Genomic DNA, 24,753 nt, shown 5'->3' on the forward strand with positions numbered 1-24,753 from the left:
ACTGAACAATAAACCTTTATTTTTTTAATAAGGATTTTATGTTTACCCTTTTATCTAGCCAGGGTTGGGCAGTATATCTCCCGCTAGCGGCCATTTTAGAAAGACTTACTAGTCATAACAGTTGCCTCACGGCTTTGTGACACTGTCAATGTGGCGGCTCCATATTGCGCCCATAAAGGGTATTTCTGCAGGCAAGGAAAACTGACCCTGGACTGCTCAGAGTGACCCCCAACAATCAGCCTGGACACTAAATACCCCTCATGCATGCACACATAACATTTCTGACTTATATACCGTATATACTCGCTAATAAGTTCTCCCACGGATAAGTCAGGAGTTGATTTTACGGTATAATTTCTGGTATTTTATAATGTCGGTCGTATAAGTTGAATGCGGGAAAACTCACGCTATTGATCCAAGAGATTATGATATGCTAACGCCCACCAGAGAGAGTAACCACGGGTCACACGGCCTTCTCTTTTCTATTTATTACCGTGACCACACAGGTAATACCTGAACTATTCTGAAGCAACATATGCACTGTTTTGTGTTTTTTGTTTCTCATACCCTCATCCACCTTTATTGTAAGAGCATCCCTTATCTACGATGGAGCGTTCGATCAGAAGAAAATATGAAGCTGGTTTTAAATGAAATGTTGCTGAAGTGGCAAAAGAAATTGGCAACTGCGCTGCTGCAACAAAATTCGACGTGTCTGAGAAACTGATACGAGATTGGAGGAGGCAAGAAGGTGTAAAAAAAATGCAAGTGTCGCATTTTTGAACAGGCGTATAAGTTTGGGGTCTGATTTTATGATCGATTTTTCGGGTTTCAAGACACGACTTATGCGTGAGTATATACAGCAAGTGGTAAATTACTCTCTCTATTTTTTTTTTTGTTTTTCCTCAAAACCTTTCTGAACATCCAGATAAGTAATAGCAGGCTGCATGCACCTCTCTGATGCTTCCTAATAGAATTGTAGCATATTTGCGAAACACGACCTCCTTCTGTATGAACTCATGCCAACTGCTCATTAAACAAAAAATGTTCAGTCTTTTTCTTAATATTGACTTTCCTCAATTTACACTTGATGCATGTTAAAGGAATATTTCACCCAAAAAACGATATTTTTGCAATTTTAATCAAATTGTGTAGTTTGTAGTGATGGCTGAAAAACATTTTTAATCTCATGTTTTCAGGCAGAATCGAAACATAAAATTTTATATGATGAAACCTTTTATTAGAAGAATTATAAAACCCATGGGCCTGATGGGATTTTAGCAATTATATACAGGTAAGGCCAGGTTAGGGTCCATTCACTAGTACAATGCAATGAAATGGCTAAGGATCTCAGTTGGCAACCCCCCAGGGCAGACACGTGGTCCAGTCCCACCCCCCGGAAGAGACCATCTTTCTGCCACAACCATGTGCTCGTCCCCTTGGCCTGGTCCATCCACTCCGGTCCTCAGAAATTAGGATCCCATGAGCCAGACCACCCTTGGGAAACTGAGCCACAACTGACACTCACTCACAATGCAGATAATAATAATAATAATAATAATAAATAATAATAATAATAATAATAATAATAATAATAACCTTTATTTCTATAGCACATTTTCATAGAAATAATGTAGCTTTACATGATGAAGAAAGAGAAAAAAAAAGTAAGAATTAAAATAAGAGAACACAAATTAACATAGAATAAAAGTAAGATCTAATGGCCAGGGACAACAGAAAAAAACAAAAAAAATAAAATCTGCAGGGAACCCAATGCCACGATACCGACCAGCCCCCTCTAGGCATTCTACCTAACATAAATGACCAGTCTTCATTGTATTCAGGGTTCTCATGGAAGAACTTGATGATGACAGTCATGTGGACTTCTGGCCTTTTATCGATCAATGGAGGGACATCACGGTCCTTTGATCGGGTGGTGGTGGCGCAGATCGGCACCACAGAAAACCGGAAGAAGAACAGAAGAGAGAGTAGGGGTTAGTAAGGATTTTGGAGCCACCATGAATAGTAATGATAATAATTGAAAACACAAAGCATCCGGATTAAACTAAAATGAAGTTATGGGAAAGCCACGTTAAAGTAATGTGTTTTCAGCAGTGTTCTAAAGTGCTCCACTGTATTTGCCTGGCGAATTCCTATTGGCAGGCTATTCCAGATTTTTGGTGCATAACAGCAGAAGGCTGCCCGCCTCACCACTTCTTCTAAGCAGACACTCATTTGAAGATCTAAGGTTACGATTTGGAATATACGGTGTCAGACATTCCGATATATAAGATGGAGTAGATTATTTAAGGCTTTGTAAACCATAAGCAGTATTTTGAAGTCAATCCTGAATGACACAGGTAACCAGTGTAGTGACATCAAAACTGAGGTGATGTGCTCGGATTTTCTTTTTCTAGTTAGGATTCTAGCAGCTCCATTCTGCACTCATTGCAATCGATTGATGTCTTTTTTGGGTGATCCTGAGAGGAGTGCGTTACAGTAGTCTAGTCGAATGAAAACGAAAGCGTGAATTGATTTATCATCATCTTTCAGTGATATAAGAGGTCTAACTTTTGCTATATTTCTTAAGTGAACAAATGCTGTCCTAGTGATCTGATTATATGTGAGTATATACGGTAAGGTATATACAAAGGTGCCTCATTTGGGACTCCATGACAACCGCTCATTGGACACAAAGTCAAACCAGTGGTACCCAAGGATTCTCCGAAGAGACACAGTACTGAAGGAGCCCAGTCCTCATATCAGGTCACTGGATAGCATCCATGTGTCACAGCCATAGAGCAAAACTGAAAGCACCAGGACACTAAAGATTTGGACTTTTGTCCTTTTGCAAAGGTACTAGGGGTACCACACACCTCTCTCCAGTGACCTCCTGGCCCTCCATGCTCTCCCAATCCATCTATTGACTTTTTTGTCTACAATAAGCACTGAGCCAGAAGGACAATGCAGACAATGCAGCTGCAAAGAAAGAAGAAAAAAAAGGAGTTGTAGTTTTATACTTCAGCCGGCTGGGACGGGTTTCAAGTCTTGCTTTATGTCCTTTGTGTTCAATTTTGAGTCGTTGAGGGATGTTGATGTTGCTTTTCTTTATTGTCTGCTTTGATTTCTATGCCTGTGTTTTGTTCCATGTGTTTTGTGGGTGGTCCCCCAAGAGGTGAGGGTGACCTGCCAGTCACCACCAGGAACTACCTTCAGGTCAGGTTTGGGAGCATTCATTGGTACAGCACGTTGCCACACCCACCACATGATGAAACAGCTCGGGACCATGGTTGGCAAACACCAAAGGCAGACACACAGTCCAGTCCCACCATCTGGAAATTACCCTCTATCTGCAGCAACCAGGTGTTACGTGGGCATTCCTTGTCCTGGTCCGGCCACTCAGGTCTTCAACAATGAAGTTCCTCTTTTCTAGTCGACTGATCAATATGAAAAATGCTGTCCTAATGATCTGATTAATATGTGATTTAAAATTCAGATTACAGTCAACAATCACCCCTAAGTCCTTGGGAATCGTGCTACATGAATCAATAGGTCATCAGCATAGCTGTGGTAGCTCGTAGTGCCGTAACTGATGCTCCTTCACAATGTAGGTCATGTGCCTCATTTGGGACTCCATGAGCAAACCCTCATTCAGTCAAACCAGCAGTATATAAGGATTCTCTGAAGAGACACAGTCAAGTCTTCATCTCAGGTCACTGCATAGCATCCATGTCTCACAAACAGAAAGCACCAGGATTGTAAAGACTTGGACCTTCATCCTTTTGAAGAGATATCAGGAGCATTACCCCCTACAAGCGACCTCATGACCACACATGCTCTCCCAATCCGTCTACTGACTTCATAGGAAGAGTTGCCAGAGACATGAATGTCACCGCCGAGGTAAGTGAACCTCTCGGGGAGGTCCACACTCTCTCTGCAGACAGACATACTGCTGATGGCCGTGCCCAAGAGGTCATTGAGGGCCTGGCTCTTGGTTTTCATCAGGACACTCGCAAGCCCTCACTCAGTTTCTCAAGCATCCCAATCAGAGCCTCCATTGACTCTGCGAAGATCACAGCATCATCAGCAGTAGTGCCGTAACTGACGCTCCCTCACAATGCAAGTAATGTGTCTCATTTGGGACTCCATGAGCAACACAAAGTCAAACCAGCGGTATCCAAGGATTCTCCGAAGAGACACAGTACCAAAGGAGTCCAGTCTTTGTCTCAGGTCACTGGATAGCGTCCATGTCTTGCAAACATATCGCAAGACAAGAAGCACCAGGACTCTAAAGACTTGGACCTTAGTCCTTTTGCAAAGTTACTAGGAGCGCCACACAACCCTTTCCAGTGACCTCATGACCCCCAATGCTCTCCCAATCCATCTACTGACTTCATAAGGAGAGTCACCAGAGACATGAATGTCAGTAAACCTCTAGACGAGGTCGGTACTCTCTCCACTGACAGACACACTGCTGATGGCCATGCCCAAGAGGTCATTAAAGGCCTGGCTCTTTGGTGTTTACCAGGACACTCGCAAGCTCAGACTCCTCACTTAGTCTCTCGAGTGCACCGATCAGACCCTTCATTGACTCTGTTAAGATCACAGCATCCTTGGCAAAGTCAAGATCAGTGAATCTCTCTTCACCAACAGATGCTCAACAGCTTCTGGAACCCACAAACCTCTACAACACCCAGGCCATGCAAGCATTAAAGAGAGTAGGATCAGAAACACACCCAATTATATTGAAAGAAATGAAAGACGTCATCTATAAACCCTTATTAGGCACATTTCAGCAGTCACGTCAGAAAAGAGAAGTACCTCTGCACTGGAAATTTGCAAATGTGACTTTAATCTTCAAGAGGATCGACATAATGGATCCTGGTAACTGCAGACCAATCAATCTTAGTTCTGTACCATGCAAAATTATGGAAATTATAATAAGAAATAAATTAGAAAAGCACCTAAATGAAACAAATATTTTAAAGAGCTGCTATCATGGGTTAATGAGAGGTAGCTCCTACCAAACCACTGCTTTAGTTCTTTTGGAAGAAGCAACCGGAGTAGCTGACAAAAGCAAAGCATACAACAGAATTTAGTTTGACTTTCAAAAAGCCTTTGACTCAGTCGTCCCACAGCAAAGATGAATTCTGAAACAAGAATCGGTGGGCATCAGAGGTCACCTGCCAAAGTGGATCTGAAAACCGGCAGGAGAAAAAAGAGTACATGCAAGAGCCAATCTTAGAAAGTTAATGTTTTAAGTTAAGCTCATATTTAGTGTTTGCTTAATTTGAATAGAATGTAATTTTCTTTCATAGATACCTGTATAGATTATGGTATAGTCTTTCACGTCCTGTACAGCCGTGACCAAAAGTTTTGAGAATGACACAAATATGAATTTTCACAAAATTTGCTGCCTCAGTTTTCCATCCATCTACGAGTATTTTCCAACCCGTTGAATCTGAACACAGGGTCACGGGGGTCTGCTGGAGCCAATCCCAGCCAACACAGGGCATAAGGCAGGACACCAACCCACCGCAGGACACATACAAGCACACACTAGGGACAATTTAGAATCGCCAATCCACCTAACCTGCATGTCTTTGGACTGTGGGAGGAAACCGGAGTACCCAGAGGAAACCCACACAGACACTGGGAGAACATGCAAACTCCACGCAGGAAGTACCCAGAAAGCGAACCCGGGTCTCCTAACTGCGAGGCAGTAGCGCTACCACCGCACCACTGTGCCGTCCTGCCTCAGTTTTGATGATGGCAATTTGCATCGACTCCAGAATGTTCTGAAGAAGGATCAGATGAACTGCAATTAATTACAAAGTTCCACTTTTTTGCCATGAAAATGAACTTCATCCGAAAAAAAAAACCATTTCAGCCCTGCCACAAAAGGACCTGCTGATGTCATCTCACTGATCCTCTCATTAACACGGGTGAGAGTGTCGATGAGGACAAGGCTGGAGATGACTCTGCCATGCTGATTGAGTTACAATAGAGAGGGGAAGAAAGCTTCAGGGTGGATAAGAAAGTCCAGCAAGCACCAGAACCATCTCCTAAAGTGGATTTCGCTGTGGCCACCACCAGTGCAGAGCTTCCTCAGAAATGAATGGCAGCAGGCAGGTGGGAGGGAGCAAAGACTTTTGGAGGATGGCCTGGAGGGTGTCAAGAAGGGTAGCAAAAAGCCAAGAGAAACATCAGGGACAGACGGACATTCAGAAAAAGGTACAGGGATTGGACTGCTGAGGACTGCCTGATGAATCCCCTTTCGGATTGTTTGGGGCATCCAGAAAAAAGAAAAGGTGAGTGATGGAGTCAGTCCTGTGTCACGCCAACAGTAAAGCATCCTGAGACCATTCATGTCATGTGGGGTCGCTTCTCAGCCAAGGTAGTGGGCTCACTCACCATTTGACCTAAGAGCACACAGCTAGGAATAAAGAATGGGACCAAAACATCCTCCGAGAGTCATTTCTCCCAACCATCCAAGAACAGTTTGGTGACCAACAATGAACAATCCAGCATGATGGAGCACCGGGCCATAAGGGAAAAATGACAACTACGTGGCTCGGGGAACAAAACATCAAAATTTGGGGTCCATGGCCAGGAAACTCCTCATCAAGAACTTGTGGTCAATTCTTAAGAGGCGGGTGGACAAACAAAACCCCATCAATTCTGATATACTCCAAGTATTGATTATGCAAGAATGGGCTGCCATCAGGCAGGATTTGGCCCAGACGTTGATTGCCAGCCTGCCAGGGTGAATTGCAGAGGTTTTCATAAAGAAAGAAGGACCAACACTGCAAATATGGACTCTGCACATAAACTTCATGTCATTGTCAATAAAAGCCTTTAAAACTTCTGAAATGCTTGTAATTCTACTTCAGTACACCATAGAAACATCTGACTAAAAGATCTAAAAACACTGAAGCAGCAAAGTTTCTCAATACTTTTGGCCACCACTGTAAGTTAAGAAGAGATAGAATGTTCTTAGCTGTATTTGTAATACGGTGTGTTAATTAAGTCCGTGTGTGTTTTTGGAGTCAGTCTCATTGCTAGGTGCCTTTCAAGGCACACAAGTTAGCACATTAGATAGATAGATAGATAGATAGATAGATAGATAGATAGATAGATAGATAGATAGATAGATAGATAGATAGATAGATAGATAGATAGATACTTTATTAATCCCAAGGGGAAATTGACATAATCCAGCAGCAGTATACTGATACAAAAAAAAAAACATATTAAATTAAATAGTAATAAAAATGAAAAATAAAAAAAAAAAGCAGACCATAACTTTGAGTAATGTTAGCATTGACTCCCCCGGGTGGAATTGAAGAGTCGCATAGTGTGGGGGAGGAACGATCTCCTCAGTCTGTCAGTCTCAGTCTGCCTAGAGATGATCCTGTTCAGTGGATGCAGTAGATTCTCCATGATTTACAGGAGTTTGCTTAATGCCCGTCGCTCTGCCACAGATGTTAAACTGTCCAACTTTACTCCTACAATACAGCCTGCCTTCTTAACAAGTTTGTTCAGACGTGAGGCGTCTTTCAAATCTTTATGCTGCCTCCTCAGCACACCACCATGTACCACAACCGTCTGGTAGAACATCTGGAGCATCTTATTGCAGATGTTGAAGGATGCCAACCTTCTCAGAAAGTATAGTTGGCTCCGATCTTTCTTACATAGAGCATCAGTATTGGCAGTCCAGTCCAATTTTTCATCCAGCTGCACTCCCAGGTATTTATTGGTCTGCACCCTCTGCACAGTCACCTCTGATGATCACGGGGTCCATGAGGGGCCTGGGCCTCCTAAAATCCACCAGCAGCTCCTTGGTCTTGCTGGTGTTAAGGTGTAAGCGGTTTGAGTCGCACCATTTAACAAAGTCTTTAATTAGCTTCCTGTACTCCTCCTCCTGCCCACTCCTGATGCAGCCCACCATAGCAGTGTTGTCAGTGAACTTTTGCACGTGGCAGGACTCCGAGTTGTATTGGAAGTCTGATGTATGTTGGCTGAACAGGACCAGAGTAAGTCCAGTCCCCTGCGGCGCTCCTATGCTGCTGACCACAATGTCAGACCTGCAGTTCCCAAGACACACATATTGAGGTCAGTCTGTAAGATAGTCCACAATCCATGCCACCAGGTGTGAGTCTACTCCCATCTCAGTCAGCTTGTCTCTAAGGAGCAGAGGTTGGATGATAGATAGATAGATAGATAGATAGATAGATAGATAGATAGATAGATAGATAGATAGATAGATAGATAGATAGATAGATAGATACTTTATTAATCCCAAGGGGACATTTACATACTCGAGCAGCAGCATACTGATAAAGAACAATATTAAAGAGTGATAAAAATGCAGATACAGTGGTGTGAAAAACTATTTGCCCCCTTGTGTTTGATGATCAGGGCCATGTAGGTTTGGATTTTTTTTTCTCCCTAAATAATAAAAACCATCATTTAAAAACTGCATTTTGTGTTTACTTGTGTTATATTTGACTAATGGTTAAATGTGTTTGATGATCAGAAACATTTTGTGTGACAAACATGCAAAAGAATAAGAAATCAGGAAGGGGGCAAATAGTTTTTCACACCACTGTATAACAGACAATAACTTTGTATAATGTTAATTATAGACACAACATAAAATTAATAACATATTACAGTACATTAAAACTGGAATAAATGGATTGATTCCTGTGTTGGATGGGATTGGCACCGGCAGACCCCCATAACCTTGTGTTTGGATTCAACGGGTTGTAAAATGGATGGATAGTGTGGCGGACGGCTGGGGGTGGTACCCAGCCGGGACGCCCAGGAAGACCGGAGGAGGGCTTGTGCTTCCTCCAGACCACAAGGGGGCGACTGCCCTGGTTGCACTGGAGACCACGGATGCAGAGCTTGGAAGCTCAACCCTGTAGGGGCCTGTGGTCACCGCCAGGGGGCGCCCCTTTGCCTGAAGAGCCCTGGACCTCAGCACTTCCGCCACACCAGCAAGTGCTGGGGTGAAGAAGACTTCCGGGTGCACAGCCGGCACTTCCGTCACACAGGTGAGTGTCGGGGACAAGCTGGAGCCCATCTGGGCTTATATATTCATTCGGAGACTGGAGTCGGGTGGAAGTGGATGGGAGTCTGGAGAGAGAGAGGAGTGGAGGCGGCCGGAAGGAAGGCACTGGAGACTGAGGCCTGGACTTTGGGGAATCGGTGCTGGAGGCACTGGGTTTGTGAACAATTATAACTGTAAATATTGTACAAAGTAAATGTGTGTGTTGAGTGACAACCGTTGTCCATCTGTCTGTGTCCGGGCCACATTCCACAATAGGCATACATCATTCTGACCGTTTAGAAATGGTTCAACTGTATGAGCAAATGTAAAGAATGAAACAAGATGTACGAGGTGTGATCAAAAAGTATGGTGAATTGTGATGCGGAGTATCCATCCAACAGCAACGCAAAACAATTCAGTGCAGGTTCTGACATGTCCTTCCTAGAGCCGAGTTTGTGACATGTTTCAACTCGGTTGATCCTGTCAGTCGTTTGTGAGCCCCTGTTGAGTTCAAGTGTGTTTTTCAAGTTTGTCGTTAATTATGGATGTCGAGCAACGCATTAACATGAAATTTTGCTTCAAACTGCAAAAAGCTCAGGAAACCCATCAGATGTTAAAATCGCTTTTTGGTGACACTGCACCAACAATTAAGGTTAAGGTTTCAGGTTTAAGGTTTCTTTATTTAGTCATATGAAATTTGCCTCCTCAGTTGCATCTAATAATAGACAGAATGAAATAAAACAGACAAATAGAAATAAGAAAGATTAAGTAAGGTAAGGCAGTCAGATAAAAAAAGGTTACAGGATGTATATCAAAACCTTAATCATTATCTCCAATATTTCTTATTGAAAAGTCGAAAGGCACTAGTTCCTGGAGCGAGTTGTGTGGGTTTTCAAAGCGACTCTCCTTCCTGATTTATTGAACTTTAGTTCACCATGTAATGGATGTCTGTCATCAGTTGAGATGATTTCCAGTTTCTTTGACACACACACGCTAGTCAAATCATCTACATCCATCCATTATCCAACCCGCTATATCCTAATTACGGGGTCACGGGGGTCTGCAGGAGCAAATCTCAGCCAACACAGGGCGCAAGGCAGAAAACAAACCCCGGGCAGGGTGCCAGCCCACCGCAGCAAATCATCTCCATCAGCCACAATAACTTTAGCTGCATACTTCGTAATCTTCTGGAGCTTTTTGGAGTTTTGGTTTGTCAGACTATTAAACCAGGCAATGACACTGAAAGTGATCACAGACTGGATCAGACAGCATGAGGTCCTTGTCTACTTTAAAAAGTTTCGCGTTTATGGAGGAGAAATAAGCGCTGGTTGCAATTAGACAATCGTTTTTTTTTTTTGTATTTGTATTCCAGTTAAGATTGTTATCTAGGTACGTTCCTAAGTATTTATGTTCAGTCACTATTTCTACCTCGTCTCCGAGAACTACAATAGGTGAACATACAGATTTCTGTCTTGTAAAATCAAATATCATTTCTTTGGTCTTTTTTACATTCAGAGTGAGAGAGTTTTTATTGCACCAGTTTACCATCCAGTCCACTTGATTTAGATAATGGCTTTCATCCTCCCCAGATATGCGTCCTATGAGCCTGGTGTCATCCGCATACTTAATAATGGAGCAGTGGTCATTGTTCTGTCTCAAGTCACTTGTGAACAGAGTATACAGTAATGGTGGTTAAGACACACACCCCTGCGGACTTCCTGTGTTTGATTGAATGACTATTGAAAAAGTGTCCTGACCTTTAACTGTCTGTGAACAGTTTTAAAGAAAGTTCTGAATCCATAGTGTAATAAATGGGTTTACATTCATACTGTTCAATTTGAGGCTGTATGGTATTGAAAAATCCAAAAATAGTGCTCTGACATATGAACCAGGCTGATCAAGAAAGGTGCCGACTTGATGTAAGATAACAAGCAGAGCATCTTCCACACTTCTGTTTGCTCAATAAGCAAATTGATTGTTGTCTTGAAAAGACTTTGTCTCTGTCATTAAAATGTTTTTCATCAAATGTTCAAAGCGTTTCATTGGAACCGATGTAAGTAGTCTTGATCGATTTTGATCAGGACGTCCTTCAACAGCAATAACGTTAAAAAACGGTTTCAATCTTCATCATGTCACACATCCCTTCTAGTACGACAATTTCTGTCGAATTAAAACATTACGCTGTGGCCGCATCCACCTCATTCGCCGGATCTGGCATCGTGCGACTTCTGGCTGTTCCCTAAATTGAAAATGACCACGAAAGGGAAAAGATTTCAATCCATTGAGGACATCCAGGCAGCCGCGACAGCCAAACTAAAGACACTTCCAGAACTGCTTCACAAAATGGCAGGAGAGTATTCTGAGGATGACTAGTAGTTGTAAATCTTTTACTGCAATGAATGTTTCATTTTTGATCCCACCTCTTATAAGCTTAAAACAGAAATTTTCTTAAGCAAGAACTTTTCTTTTCTTTGCTATATTAATATTTTCTCTGAATTTTACTACAGCTTTTAATAACGAAATATTTTGTCGGTGGAATCATTTCAACACGTCAAGCTATTGCCAGAATAAGTAAACTAAAGCTGCAGAACTTTGGTCATTTTGGGCTACCAACAGCTACAATACATATAAGAGGAGAAACGAGCCATTAGGGGTCTGTCCTTGGGCCATCACTTTTTTGATTTATATTAATTTTGGTATTGCTAGTAAATTTGTGAAATTTGAAGATGTCATTAAAATGGAGGGATGGAAGACACTGAGGAGGAAGCAAAAATAATTCCAGGAAACCTGGACAAGAATTGGGCAAACACTTGGAAAATGGAGTTTAATGTTGAAAGGTGCAAAGTGCTACATGTAGACAGAATGAATGTTAATTATAAATACACGATGGGAGACACTGACCTAAAGGAAGCAACCTCTGCAAAGGATTTAGGGGTTTATGTTGACACAACATTCTAAGCAATGATCAGAAGCAAGCAAAAATGCAAATAAAATGTTAATTATTTCATAAATAAAACTGCTTTTTAAGTCAAGGGATGTTCTGCACAAACTACATAATTCACTAGTGAGACCACATGTGGAGTATTGTGTGCAATTCTGGTCACTGCAGTACAAGAAGGACATAGCAGAACTTGAAGCTGAGCAGAGGAGAGCAGCCAGGTGCATCATGGGACTTAAGGACATGTGCTACAGTGACAGACTCAGATAATTCAACCTGTTTAGTTTCAATCAGAGGAAGACTGCATGGGGACCTCATCCAGGTCTTCAAAAGTTTCAAATGTGTTGCTAAAGGAGATCCAGCAATATACTTTCAGCATTTACGGTCAATCAACATTTTTGAGGACTTCAGTGGAAATTCAGGGGAAGCGCATTTAGGACTGAAGCCAGGAAGAACATCTTTAAGCAAAGGCTTGTGGGAATCTGAAACAAGCTACAGAGACATGGAGTTGAAGCACTAGCCTTGACAACCTTTAAGAAGAATCAGGATGAGATGTTGGGACAGCATGGCTATTTGCTAATGAACTGAATGGTCTCCTCTCGTCTGTCAAATTTCTTATGTTCTTTATGTTCCAATGTAAAACAAAATAAAACATTACAATGGTGAACAATGTTAAAAATCACCCAATGGGAAAAAGGGAAATAAAATCGTCACGTTACCTGTTTCGCATAATTCACATGTCAGTTATCCAGTTATAAAATGCATGCTTTGTTTTTGCTAAAATATAGCTGCATAGAAACTTCAGGAAAGATCAGAACATCATAAACAGGAAACATAGTCACACAATAATGCACTTTTGAGTGGAAGACAGGACCTTTGACCAAGGAATGAGGGGGAGAGGCAGATCTTCAATTCAAAGGCATAGGTTTATGTCAATAGGTTTTGTGTTTATGATTTTTTTTTCTGAAAGTATATATATATTACAATACTTTAGCAAAAAAATCCATCCATTTTGCTCCTTTTCAGTAGACGACTGAATAAGTGACTTGTGGATTGTGTGGTTCTAGTAATGTGAGATTTTTTTGTTTTTCCATTGATATTTTACAGAATTGGTCACTTTTATCTTCTATTATATCAGCGGTTCTCAAACTGTGGGGCACTGAAGCTGTACAACGGGGGCATCGAATAAATGAACAATTAATTTTTTTCATTTTTATTTCAAATTTAAATTTGAAAGCATATAACCACAATGAATGCATTATAACTAAAATTAAAATAAAACATTTCTAAGGCACAGACCTAATGACTAATATGCGCCTGCTTTGAAGTACACAGCCTGTCCAGGTTTGGTTTGATATTCGAGATATCGAGACACTCTGAGCTCCTTTTCTCTTTGAAGTTTGTTTCTATGACGAGTGGCGCCACTGCTGCTGCCACTTTTATAGTCGCGTATTTTCAATCCAGAAAGATCGAGACGTATCGGTATCTGTCGCAAACATTCGGGTAACAGTAGACCAGCTGATAATGCGTTGGCAAGCGTAGCCAATTTTGCCAGAATTGAGTTAAATAATTTACTGCGTATTGGCTTATTTTCATGACATAACTAACAGCGGTATAATATTTGTCGGACGAAAATACGTTCATCTCGCACAGATCTCGTTTACGAGATTTTTAAAAATGAAAACCTATTTAATCGTTTCTTTACATAAAACATAATTAAATAAGAATAAATAATTTTATTTTATTTTGTTTGTGGGATTAGAATTACAGTAATCCCTCCTCGATCGCGGGGGTTGCGTTCCAGAACCCCCCGCGATAGACGAAAATCCGCGAAGTAGAAACCATATGTTTGTGTAGTTATTTTTATATATTTTAAGCCCTTATAAACTCTCCCACACTGTTAACATTATTAGAGCCCTCTAGACATGAAATAACACCCTTTAGTCAAAAGTTTAAACTGTCCTCTATGACAAGACAGAGATGACAGTTCTTTATCACAATTAAAAGAATGCAAATAGATCTTCTTCTCTTCAGGAGCAGAGAATTTCAGAGGGAGAGAGAGAGAGAGAGGAGAGAGAGAGCGCTCACAAAGAAAAGCAAACAATCAAAAAATCAATACGTGTGCTTTTAAGTTTGCTGCGGCATTTTTTAGAGGAGCGTTAGTATCTTCTAAGCAAACAGCCCCTCTGCTCACATCTCCTCCGTCAGGCGCATAAAACGTCAGAGAGAGAGAGCGAGATTAAAGCAACAATCAAAAAATCAATACGTGTGCTTTTGTGCTTTTAAATATGCCGAGCACCGCAATAAAGCGGCATTTTTTTAGAGGAGCGTCAGTATCTTTTAAGCAAACAGCCTCTGTGCAAACAGCCCCTCCGTCAGGCGCAGAGAGGGTGAGAGAGAGGCAGAGACAAGCAAACAATCAAGCTCCGCGCAGGATGCATATCTTATAGCATTGAGGAGTTTTAGTTAATATGTAATACATGCTCTGATTGGGTAGCTTCTAAGCCATCCGCCAATAGCGTCCCTTGTATGAAATCAACAGGGCAAACAAACTGAGGAAGCGTGTAGCATGAATTAAAAGACCCATTGTCTGCAGAAATCCGCGAACCAGCGAAAATCTGTGATATATATTTAGATGTGCTTACATTTAAAATCCGCGATGGAGTGAAACCGCAAAAGTCGAAGCGTGATATAGCGAGAGATTACTGTACTACCAAAAACCACACAAGGCATTTTAACGGTTATTAAAGCACTTCAAAAAAAATAAAGTGCAAATATTTCATCGAAGTTAGCCAAACACATGCAAATCTTATGGAAGTAAAAATGATAGGATACCGCGACACCGCATGAGTATCACACCTTTGTTAGTTGTATCAGGGCGTTATTCTCATCTATCTTATATTATGCAGGGGACACAGAATTATTCCAGGTAGTTTGAGAACCGCTGTATTGTATCATAAACTTTTTTTTATTCTCCATTGTACATGAAAAAATTAGATTTATAATTTTTCACAGCTGTCACTAGATTACATTGAATCAAACTTTATTTATATAGCACCATTCATGCATGAATTGCAGCTTAAAGTGCTTTATATAAAGAATAAAAGAAAGAAAACATCAACATACACAGTAGAAAATGAGAGATACATTTAAAAGACATATATATAACTAATAGTATATGAGACATATAACTGCCAGACAGTGTTCAGAAGCCATTAAGGAGGCTAACAGAATGTCAGGTTATATAGCGCCTTGATGTGTGGAGTACAAGTCACAGGAGGTGATGCTCAAGCTTTATAACACACCAGTGAGGCCTCATCTGGAGGCTCAGCTCTTTTAATCTTTCCTCATAACTCATCCCCTGTAGCCCTGAATCAGCCTCGTCGCTCTTCTCTGGACCTTCTCTTGTGCTGTTCTGTCCTTTTTGTAGCCTGGAGACTCAAACTGCACCCAGTACTCCAGATGAGGCCTCACCAGTGTGTTATAAAGCTTGAGCCGAACCTCCTTGAACTTGTATAGATGGAAATCACAGTGAGGTGTGCTGTAATGGTGGACCAACATAAAATTTCGCCTCACTCAAAAATGTCTATGTTTGCTTTCATTAAATTGTGTATTTATATTATTTTGAATGCAATTTAAAGTATAGAGTTCATGGAGTTTCAAGAATGGGAGGACTAACACCACCAAACATTGCTCCAAAAGAGCTGAGTGGATGATCATGAGAGCTTGCATGTATATTACAGTCAATCTAACTTAACATGTAGAGACACTGGAGTTTCCAAAGTTTCAAAATAAATCATTCAGTAAAGGGAACAACACAAATTCAATCATTCAGTTATTTAACAAGCCATTCAGTCTATTAAGGTGGGATTAATTATCCATTTCTCATGCCTCTCTAAACCAGGAAATACAGCATAAAGAAGTAGTGTTTATGCATTCAACCCAGGAAGGGATTATGGCAATTATTGAATCCAATCATACCCAAGAATAACACATTTGTGTCTTATGAAAGCAGAGAATTGATCACAGGGCAGTGGAGATGATCGACAGGACAGCCAGCAATGATAAAAAAGGTCACCATTTAGAAAACACATCGATATTTGGTTTCTTACCTTAACCCATTATACAAATACACCTGGGCAATGCCTTATTTCTTCTGATAGTATTTAGATGTAGCAGAATATCCCATAAATATCTCCGTCACCATTTTAAATATTCTTCACAGTGCTGTGCTAATTAGTGGCTGCACTCAGATATGCAATAGACTGGGTTTGGGCTTCCCTCAGTTTTTCCAGTGTGAGTGAGATTAGATGTGTGATTCATTACATCTTACAAAAGCTTGGCATCACATCTAGGATTGGTACTACCTTGGGCATGGTGGTGAATCTTGGGTAGGCTCCAGGTTTTAGAGGGCAGGTTTAGAAGATCTTAGGTTGGAAAGATGGCAATGCGGGTTTAGATATGGATTATTAGCACTTCACCTCAACCCTGCTGAAATTGATAAAGTTTAATAAATGAGGCTTTAACCTTAAAAAAAAAAAAATAATAATAATAAACATTCACATTCACATTCATAAAAAGCAATTTACAGATGACCTGAACTGCTCTCCTTAGTTGTATTATGGAATTTAGCCTGAGGGGAAGCTCAAGCCTGAACAGTTCAGCTTAAGACTGATTGACAAATTCACTTGAAGTTCTTGTTTTGTGACCGTGAAAGATCTTTTTGTTTTTTGTTTTTTTTTGTTATTGTTTCAACTTTGAAATGGCTGTTACAAGGAATGTTGTCTTAAGCATCTTTTCCCGCCATCCTTTGTATTCAACAAAAGACTTACCCTTCTATTAATATCTCAAGCTGATATACACCGTCATCCATCTACACATTTATCATTTGTTCATCTGTCTAGCATTTTAAACTTTTAAATTAAAATTAAAATTTCATTTTATTCCAATGAAGCGTACTTCCTCATTTATGCTATATGTGCTATAGACCTACTTTAATTAAAAGAACAATGCGGCCAGAAAACAATACACAATGATATGTGACACACTAATGCCATACATTAATAAATAACACCTTAGACAAATGGTGGCAAGCCAGATGCTATCTAAGCGGTAAAACGCAGGACTTGCAGCCACAAGCGAAATGCAGAGTCACCTTTTATTCTTAGGATAATCCTTATGCCATCTGATGTGCCAGTCCATAGCAGGACAGCTCAACACACGTTTACTTAACTTGAGTCAGTGATGATCATATGTCACAGTCAGATTAAGCCTCTTTGCTCAGAGATTATTTAAAAAATCTGATTTGCATTTTGCAATTTCAAATAAATCTTTTACATTTTGGCTTCTCCAAGCTTGAGCCCATAAATTATAGAACTATGTGACTCATTTTGAGGAGAAGGTAGTTAATTAGAAACACCTCTACTAAGTATGTTCCAGTATTAAAGCAAAATATTTGCATTGAAATAGATAGATGTGTAAGGCACTATATAGCACTATATAATAGATAGATAGATAGATAGATAGATAGATAGATATTGTCAAGTCACGTTAGATTCTATAGCACTAAACCCTAACCCTTAAAGCTGATCCAAGTGCTCTACAATCAAAAAATCATCAACAGATAAGAAAACAAGCAGTAAAACATAATACATTACAATACACTACATCCCACTGTTGCTCCTAATGATCTGCTAGCGAAGATGGGTCCTACGGATGACCTCGAGATGTTCCTGCTAGCTTTTGAACACTCGGTGACTTTGATGTGCTGGGATAGATGAACCTGGCGTGCCATCGTTGTGCCATTTTCGTCCGGGGATGCCCTGCTTACGTTGCAAAATAAGCTTGGTGATTATGATTTCTTGAAGCAACAAGTTATTCTACGTAAAACTACAAGCTTCCTGGCTAAGGGCTCTGTGCTTTGCCAATGGAAACTGGACCTAGATTGCCCTGTTTGTGCTCAGTTGCAGGATCTGTTGTGGAGAAAGTAGCCAGTGATGCGGAATCCTGAAGTTCTCAGGGACAAGTTTTTTCATCACGATGTTGACTCGTACTCCACCTTGGACAAATAATTGTAAGGCTCCCAGGTTGCTTGTAGACAGGTTGGTGCATTTGCTCCACCAGAGACACACTCTCAACCTGCCCAAGATCATCGCAATGAACAGTGGGCTCAGGACCATGAACATCTCTTTTCCTCAAAAAGGCCATTATGGGCTCCCGTTGTTACTTATGTGACCACATCTGGAGAGGCTCCTGGTTGTGGACGCGGCCATGCGTATTTCGGCAGTGGTGCTGAGCACAGATGTTTCCGATGTGATCAGGTCGGCCACTTTGCCAGAGAGTGTCACCTGTCCCCTGCTCGGTCCTTGGAAGTCAGCTTAGCTGAGGTGTGTTGCTCCCATGTTCCTTCTATTTCACAAAAAAAGGACCGGTTAATGATGTCCGTGATGTTAGTGGGCCGCGAGATCCCTGCCTTGTTGAACTCAGGTAGTGGCCTTTGTATTGTAAGACGTGACCGCCTCAGCAGTACGTCCCATTGTGGCACTGAGACTGTGAACATACACTGTGTACATGGGGATGTTCAGGACTATGAGGCAGTGCTGCTTCTTTTAAAATATAAGGGTTGGAACTTTAAAGTTTGAACTGCCATTTTGGATTCCAGAACATAAAATCACCACTGAACCTGGTGTTAGGGTGCAGATATGCCCATTTCAGATCCCAGAAGCGTGATGGAATATTGTGTGCGAAGAAGTCAAACAGATGCTGGCATTGGGTGTTATTTGTAAGTAAGAGTGAATGGTGCAGTCCTGTTGTATTTGTCCCAAAACCAGATGGATCAGTTCGGTTCTGTATCCATTTCAGATGCTTGAATAAGGTCTCCAAATTTATGCTTACCCAATGCCCCGTGTTGAGGAGTTGTTGGAAAAGCCGGGTCAGGCCTCCTATATCTCCACACTGAATCTCATGAAGGGTTACTGGCAGGTACTTCTTGAGGCTGACAGTTGTGAGAAAACAGCATTTGCAACTCCTGACGGTCTTTACAAATTTACTAGACTTCCCTTTGGACTTCATGGAGTGCCTCTGACTTTCCAGCGTATGATGGATCAGATCTTGCGTCCTCATTCTGAATACTCATTGATGATGTTGTAATTTTCAGTAGTGATTGGCATACGCACTTAGTATTACTTCAGGATGTTCTTGATAGCTTAAGACAGGCTGGTTTGACCGCTAACCCTAACAAATGTACGTTGAGTATGTTTGAGACTCATCATATGGGCTATTCAATGGGCAGGGGTTTGATCTGCCGACAACTTAGAAAAGTGGATGAGGTGCTTGCTTTGCCATGACTGGAGACACAGAAACAGGTTTGTGCTTTTCTGGAGCTTGCCTGTTATTAAATTAGATTTATCACTGATTTTGCAAATAGGGCTGCTCCTCTTTCCAATATTACAAGAGGCAGAAAGAACCACCCTGTTTAATGGACAGATGATTGTGAATGTTCCATTTGCCATTGGAAAACTGCTTTGTCTTCTTACCCGGTTTTGCGGAATCCCGACTTCTCTATGGATTTTGTTCTACAGACGGATGCTAGTGCGTTTGGGTTAGGCCATGTCCTGTCTCAGGTTTTTGATGGTGAAGAGCACCCTATCACATTTTTAAGTAGCAAATTGCTTTCTCGGGAATGCAATTATTCGGCAATTGAGAACGAATGTTTGGCAATTAAATGGGATTGTGGATGTGCGCCGTTATTATTTATGGGATCATAATTTTACATTGGTGACTGATCATGCTCCTCTTCAATGGCTATACTGTCAGAAAAATTTGTACTCTTGTCTCATTAGACGGTTTTTGAGCTTGCAACCATACAGTTTTACTGTCAGTCATCGACCCAGCTCTGTGCGCATTTATGCAGATGTCCTATCGCGCCTATCTGAACCTGGTTTGGAGAGTCGTTTATTTCACAAAGATGTGAATAAAGCTGAGGAAGGGGGTGTGAAGAGGGGGGCTTAATGCACCCCAGAAGACACGGTTGCTTCTCCGAAACCCCCTCTTAAACGGTGATACAATGGGAAATAAATACAGTTTTTGACCTCCTCTTTGCTCGATTAACTGCTGGCTTACTGCTGCTGTTCCGCGTGATCTCCATCTTGCATGTCACTTTGAATATTTAAAAGCCTGTACAGCAGCTGTCCTTTTGTCTTATTGCCTTGTCTCTCTTCTCCCACAGACATCCTCTGCTTTATTATGTTGTTTATGAATAAAGTTTCTGTTTCTTGAAAACCCTGAATGAATCTGTGCAACTGTGTGACCCAAGCCTGACAAGATTGTAGGTGTCCCGGTGGATAGATAGACTGGATTCACAGCAAGGAAAGAGGGTGATTCCTTGTCCAAATGAAAGAACGAGGATGGATGCACATCTTGGTAGTGTTGGTTACTGGTGCTGTTCCTAGCTGGGAGGCCATAATGGATAACAGGGGTTTGATTTTCTATCCAGAACAATTCCTTCCCCAGTATACTACATGGCAGAATCACTTAGGTGGATTCTCCATGCGCACACCCATAGGGTGGCATTGCAGTTGTAAATTCATTGACCAGCCCTGTAAGGGTGTTCTGGGGGCCACCAGTGGTTGTTGCAGAACGGAGGAGTCCTTATTTTCAGGAGGTTCTAATCCAGAAGTGCTACCTGAGTGCAGCATGGTGGCACTGGTAGCCCCCTTTTACTCAGGCATAAAAAAACCCCTTCTGGCTGAGTCAGAGTCAGGAAGCAGAGAGCGACCTCAAGGAACAGAAGGAGGGGAAAGAGCGATATGTTATATGTGGTTGTGGAACTGGAGCTTGCTTTTTTGCAAAAGTACTGTGCTTAATAAATTAATTTGTTATTTAAATCTGGGACTGGGTTGGGTGATTTGGTGTCTGGAGATTGGGGTTTGATGGTCCCCATACTGGTTACAATATCTATCTATCTATCTATCTATCTATCTATCTATCTATCTATCTATCTATCTATCTATCTATCTATCTATCTATCTATCTATCTATCTATCGAGAAGTGTGCAAACTAACGACATTAGGAATCGTTCCCGCATAAATCAAAGTCATCCAGACTACCTGGATCTGCACAATTAGATCTGCACCACCCTGTATATATATATTGTGGAAGCCGGCCCGGACACAGACAGGCAGACACATTAATGTCACCCAACACACATTTATTTACAAGTGCCATTATTTACAAAGGTGCAACACACCCCAAAAGTCCCCAAAGTCCTGGCCACAACACAGTGCCTCTTACCTTCTTCAGGCTGCCTCCACTCCTCTCCTCCAAGACCATGTCTTTCTCCTCCCGACTCCAACCCTCGTCTGAAGGGAGGCAGCCCCTTTTATATGCACCCGGATGTGCTCCAGGTGCCTCCCGGTAATCTTTCACCAACACTCCCTAGTGTGGCGGAAGTGCCAGCTGCATACCCGGAAGCACTCCGGGTGTTCCCGATCCTCTTCCCCCCAGCACTTCCGGATGTGGCAGAAGTGTTGAGGTCCAGGGCTTTCTAGGCACAGGGGCACCCCCTGGCAGTGGCCCCTACAGGGTAGAGCTTCAAAGCTCTGTACCCGTGGCCCCCAAAGGAACCAGGGTGGTTGCCCCCACGTGGTCTGAGGTGGACTTAAGCTCTCTTCCGGTCGCCACCCCAGCCATCCCCGACAATGTATATATATAATAGTGACTGGGAGACAACTTAAAGGTTTATCTGATTGTAATTCTACCCAGAGTCAAGAGCTGATGCTGTTGCTTAATGCTTCTCCTCCTTTCTCCCCTACAGATCAGGTGAGTGGCAGTCCCAGTGACGTCACTTCTGGGTAACAGTCCCTTGGCCCCACCTCTTCCAGTCTTTCTTCTGCCATTTTGTGCCAGTCATGATTTGACTACTGTCTGAGAAAGAACAAATATTATTGTTCTCTTTTTTCATTTCTGTCATCAATTATGTGGGGTTCATCCTCAAGGTTCCCCAGTTCTTTATCTTGTCTCATCTCCTGTTTTACTATATATATATATATACAGTAGAACCTCGGTTTGCGAGCATAATTTGTTTCGGAAACGTGCTCACAATCCAAAGCACTCGTATATCAAAGCGAATTTCCCCATAAGAAATAATGGAAACTCAGATGATCCATTCCACAACCCAAAACTATTCATATAAAAATGATTAATACAAAATATAAAGTAAAATACATAATACAAATTAACCTGCACTTTACTTTTAAAAAGAATCATGGCTGGTGTGAGTTTCTAAACTCATGTGGGATTCCACCCAACAGGACGACACGCAGAAGAGCGTCCCAAAGCAATCGCAGTCTCCCAGTGCTGTAGCAGTTCGCCGCATAAGCGCATCCAAAAAGATCGCAGACATGCTATAAGCGCCTGTCGTCAATGGGTCATACAAAGAACATTATAAAGATCCCGCTACAATAAATAACAGCGCTGTTGCGGTCTCAAGCTGAATAAAGCTGGTGTTAAAGTACTGAGACTCAGCTTCGTGTTTTGGGGAGCAAGATGGGGACTCGCACTTCACAGAGCACACACACACAGTCACAATGCTGTAGTAAACAGTATACGCTCATACGGATGTTGACTATATGAGTGAGGCACACAGACTTAGACGGAGAATAGGAGACGATTGCCAGAGAGAGAGAGAGAGAGAGAGACGGGCGAGCGAGATAAGGAGAGAGAGAGAGAGAGACATGCTGGGCGAGTGAGCGAGAGAGAGAGAGATGCGCTGGGCGAGCAAGCGAGCGAGATAAGGAGAGAGAGGGAGAGACGCTGGGCGAGCGAGCGAGCGAGATAAGGAGAGAGAGAGAGAGACGTGCTGGGTGAGCGAGCAAGCGAGATAAGGAGAGAGAGAGAAGAACCATCAGCTCAGTTGTGATCACATGATGCTCAGCAGACAAAGTGTATCCATACTGCTCGTATTGCAAGACATCGCTCGTTTATCAAGTCAAAATTTATTAAACATTTTTGCTCGTCTTGCAAAACACTCATAAGCCAAGTTACTCGTAAACCGAGGTTCCACTGTATACATATATACACTGTATATTTATTGTCACATGTGTGCAGCTTAAAGGTTCAGATAATGGTGATTTCCCATCAGAACACAAAAGGGCACTGTTGACTAACACCTTATCTCTCGTGCGGAGTCCTTATCCTTACAGATATACTGGTGACTGATAGACTGGTATAGATATAGTACACTGTCCATGGCTGTGTCCTGTCCTCAGCCCATCACTGTTGGAATAGCCTCCTGCCACCTGTGACCCTAAATTGGCTGAAGGGGTTTTATCAACGTAATGACATACCATACCAGTTTCTAAAACCGCTTAATCCAGTCACAGGGATTATTATTATTATTATTATTATTATTATTATTATTATTATTATTATTAGATTTGCATGGTTAAAGAGACACTGACTGCATATATACAGTATGTTCTTTTATTAGCATTTTGTCTAGTTTGACCATGGATAAAGACAGAGTAACTTCTGTTAGTAGTTAACAGAAAACATCAACTTTGATTTGAAAGTTCCCCTCTCTAAAACGACTGCTTTCCACCTCCGGCGACATATTTTCTGGCAGGTCTGGAAAAAGCGGATGCCGCTTTTCTTTCAAGCGATGCCACTCTATCGCCTATTGAATCTCTCCACAAACCACATGCTGGAGATTTTAATTGGATGCTGTTCTTGTGTTTACTTTTCCAACGTGTCATTTAAAACACTTGTTGTGCTTCCAGAAAGCTTTTTTTTTTAGCCTTTTCCATTACTGGGTAGCAGAGTGAGAGTTTTTCAGCATTGGATGTGATGTCTACTTTTGTTACTCATCTGTTCCATTCTCTAACCATCATAGCCATACCAGGGCCATGGGGATTGGGCATTACCTCTTGATGAAACAGCAGTCCTTCAGAGGGCACAAGCGCTCGGACCACCACTGGTGCTCATAGTGGACCAGCTTATAGCTGCTAATTAAGTGAAATCTCTGTCTTCTGAAGAGGGAGGCAAAACATTTATTATTATTATAATTATTATTATTATTATTATTATAGTCAGTCAGTCATTCTCCAACCTGCTATATCCTAACACAGGGTCATGTGGGTCTGCTGGAGCCAATCCCAGACAGCACAGGGCTCAAGGCAGAAACAAACCCCGGGCAGGGTGCCAGCCCACCGCAGGGCACACACACACCAAGCACACACTAGGGACAATTTAGGATTGCCAAAGTACCTAATCTGCATGTCTTTGGACTGTGGGAGGAAACCCACGGAGATACGGCGAGAACATGCAAACTCCACACAGGGAGGACCTGGGAAATCTATGATGGCCAGTGCGATTTTCTACATTGTGGTGTGCTGGACTGGAAGCTTCACTTCAAGAGAATCAACAAACTGATTGAAAGGGCAGGCCCAGATATGGGATGGACTCTGGACCCCCCTGCAGGTAGTAATGGAGGAGAGGATGAAGACGAAACTGAGGGCCATTGTTGTCATAATACAAAAATTTTAAACTTTGATGCCATTATAAGAAAAGTATTGAAATTCAACCCCATTTTCGATACCCAATACAGTATATAGTGTAACTCAATAAAAATAATTTTGCAATCCTGTATGCATGGGCGGCATGGTGGCACAGTGGGTGGCGCTGCTAACTCGCAGTTAGGAGACCTGGATTCACTTCCCGGGTCCTCCCTGCGTGGAGTTTGCATGTTCTGCCCGTGTCTGT

The sequence above is a fragment of the Polypterus senegalus genome, chromosome 11 (genome assembly GCF_016835505.1).
Source record: "Polypterus senegalus isolate Bchr_013 chromosome 11, ASM1683550v1, whole genome shotgun sequence".
Taxonomy (NCBI): domain Eukaryota; kingdom Metazoa; phylum Chordata; class Cladistia; order Polypteriformes; family Polypteridae; genus Polypterus; species Polypterus senegalus.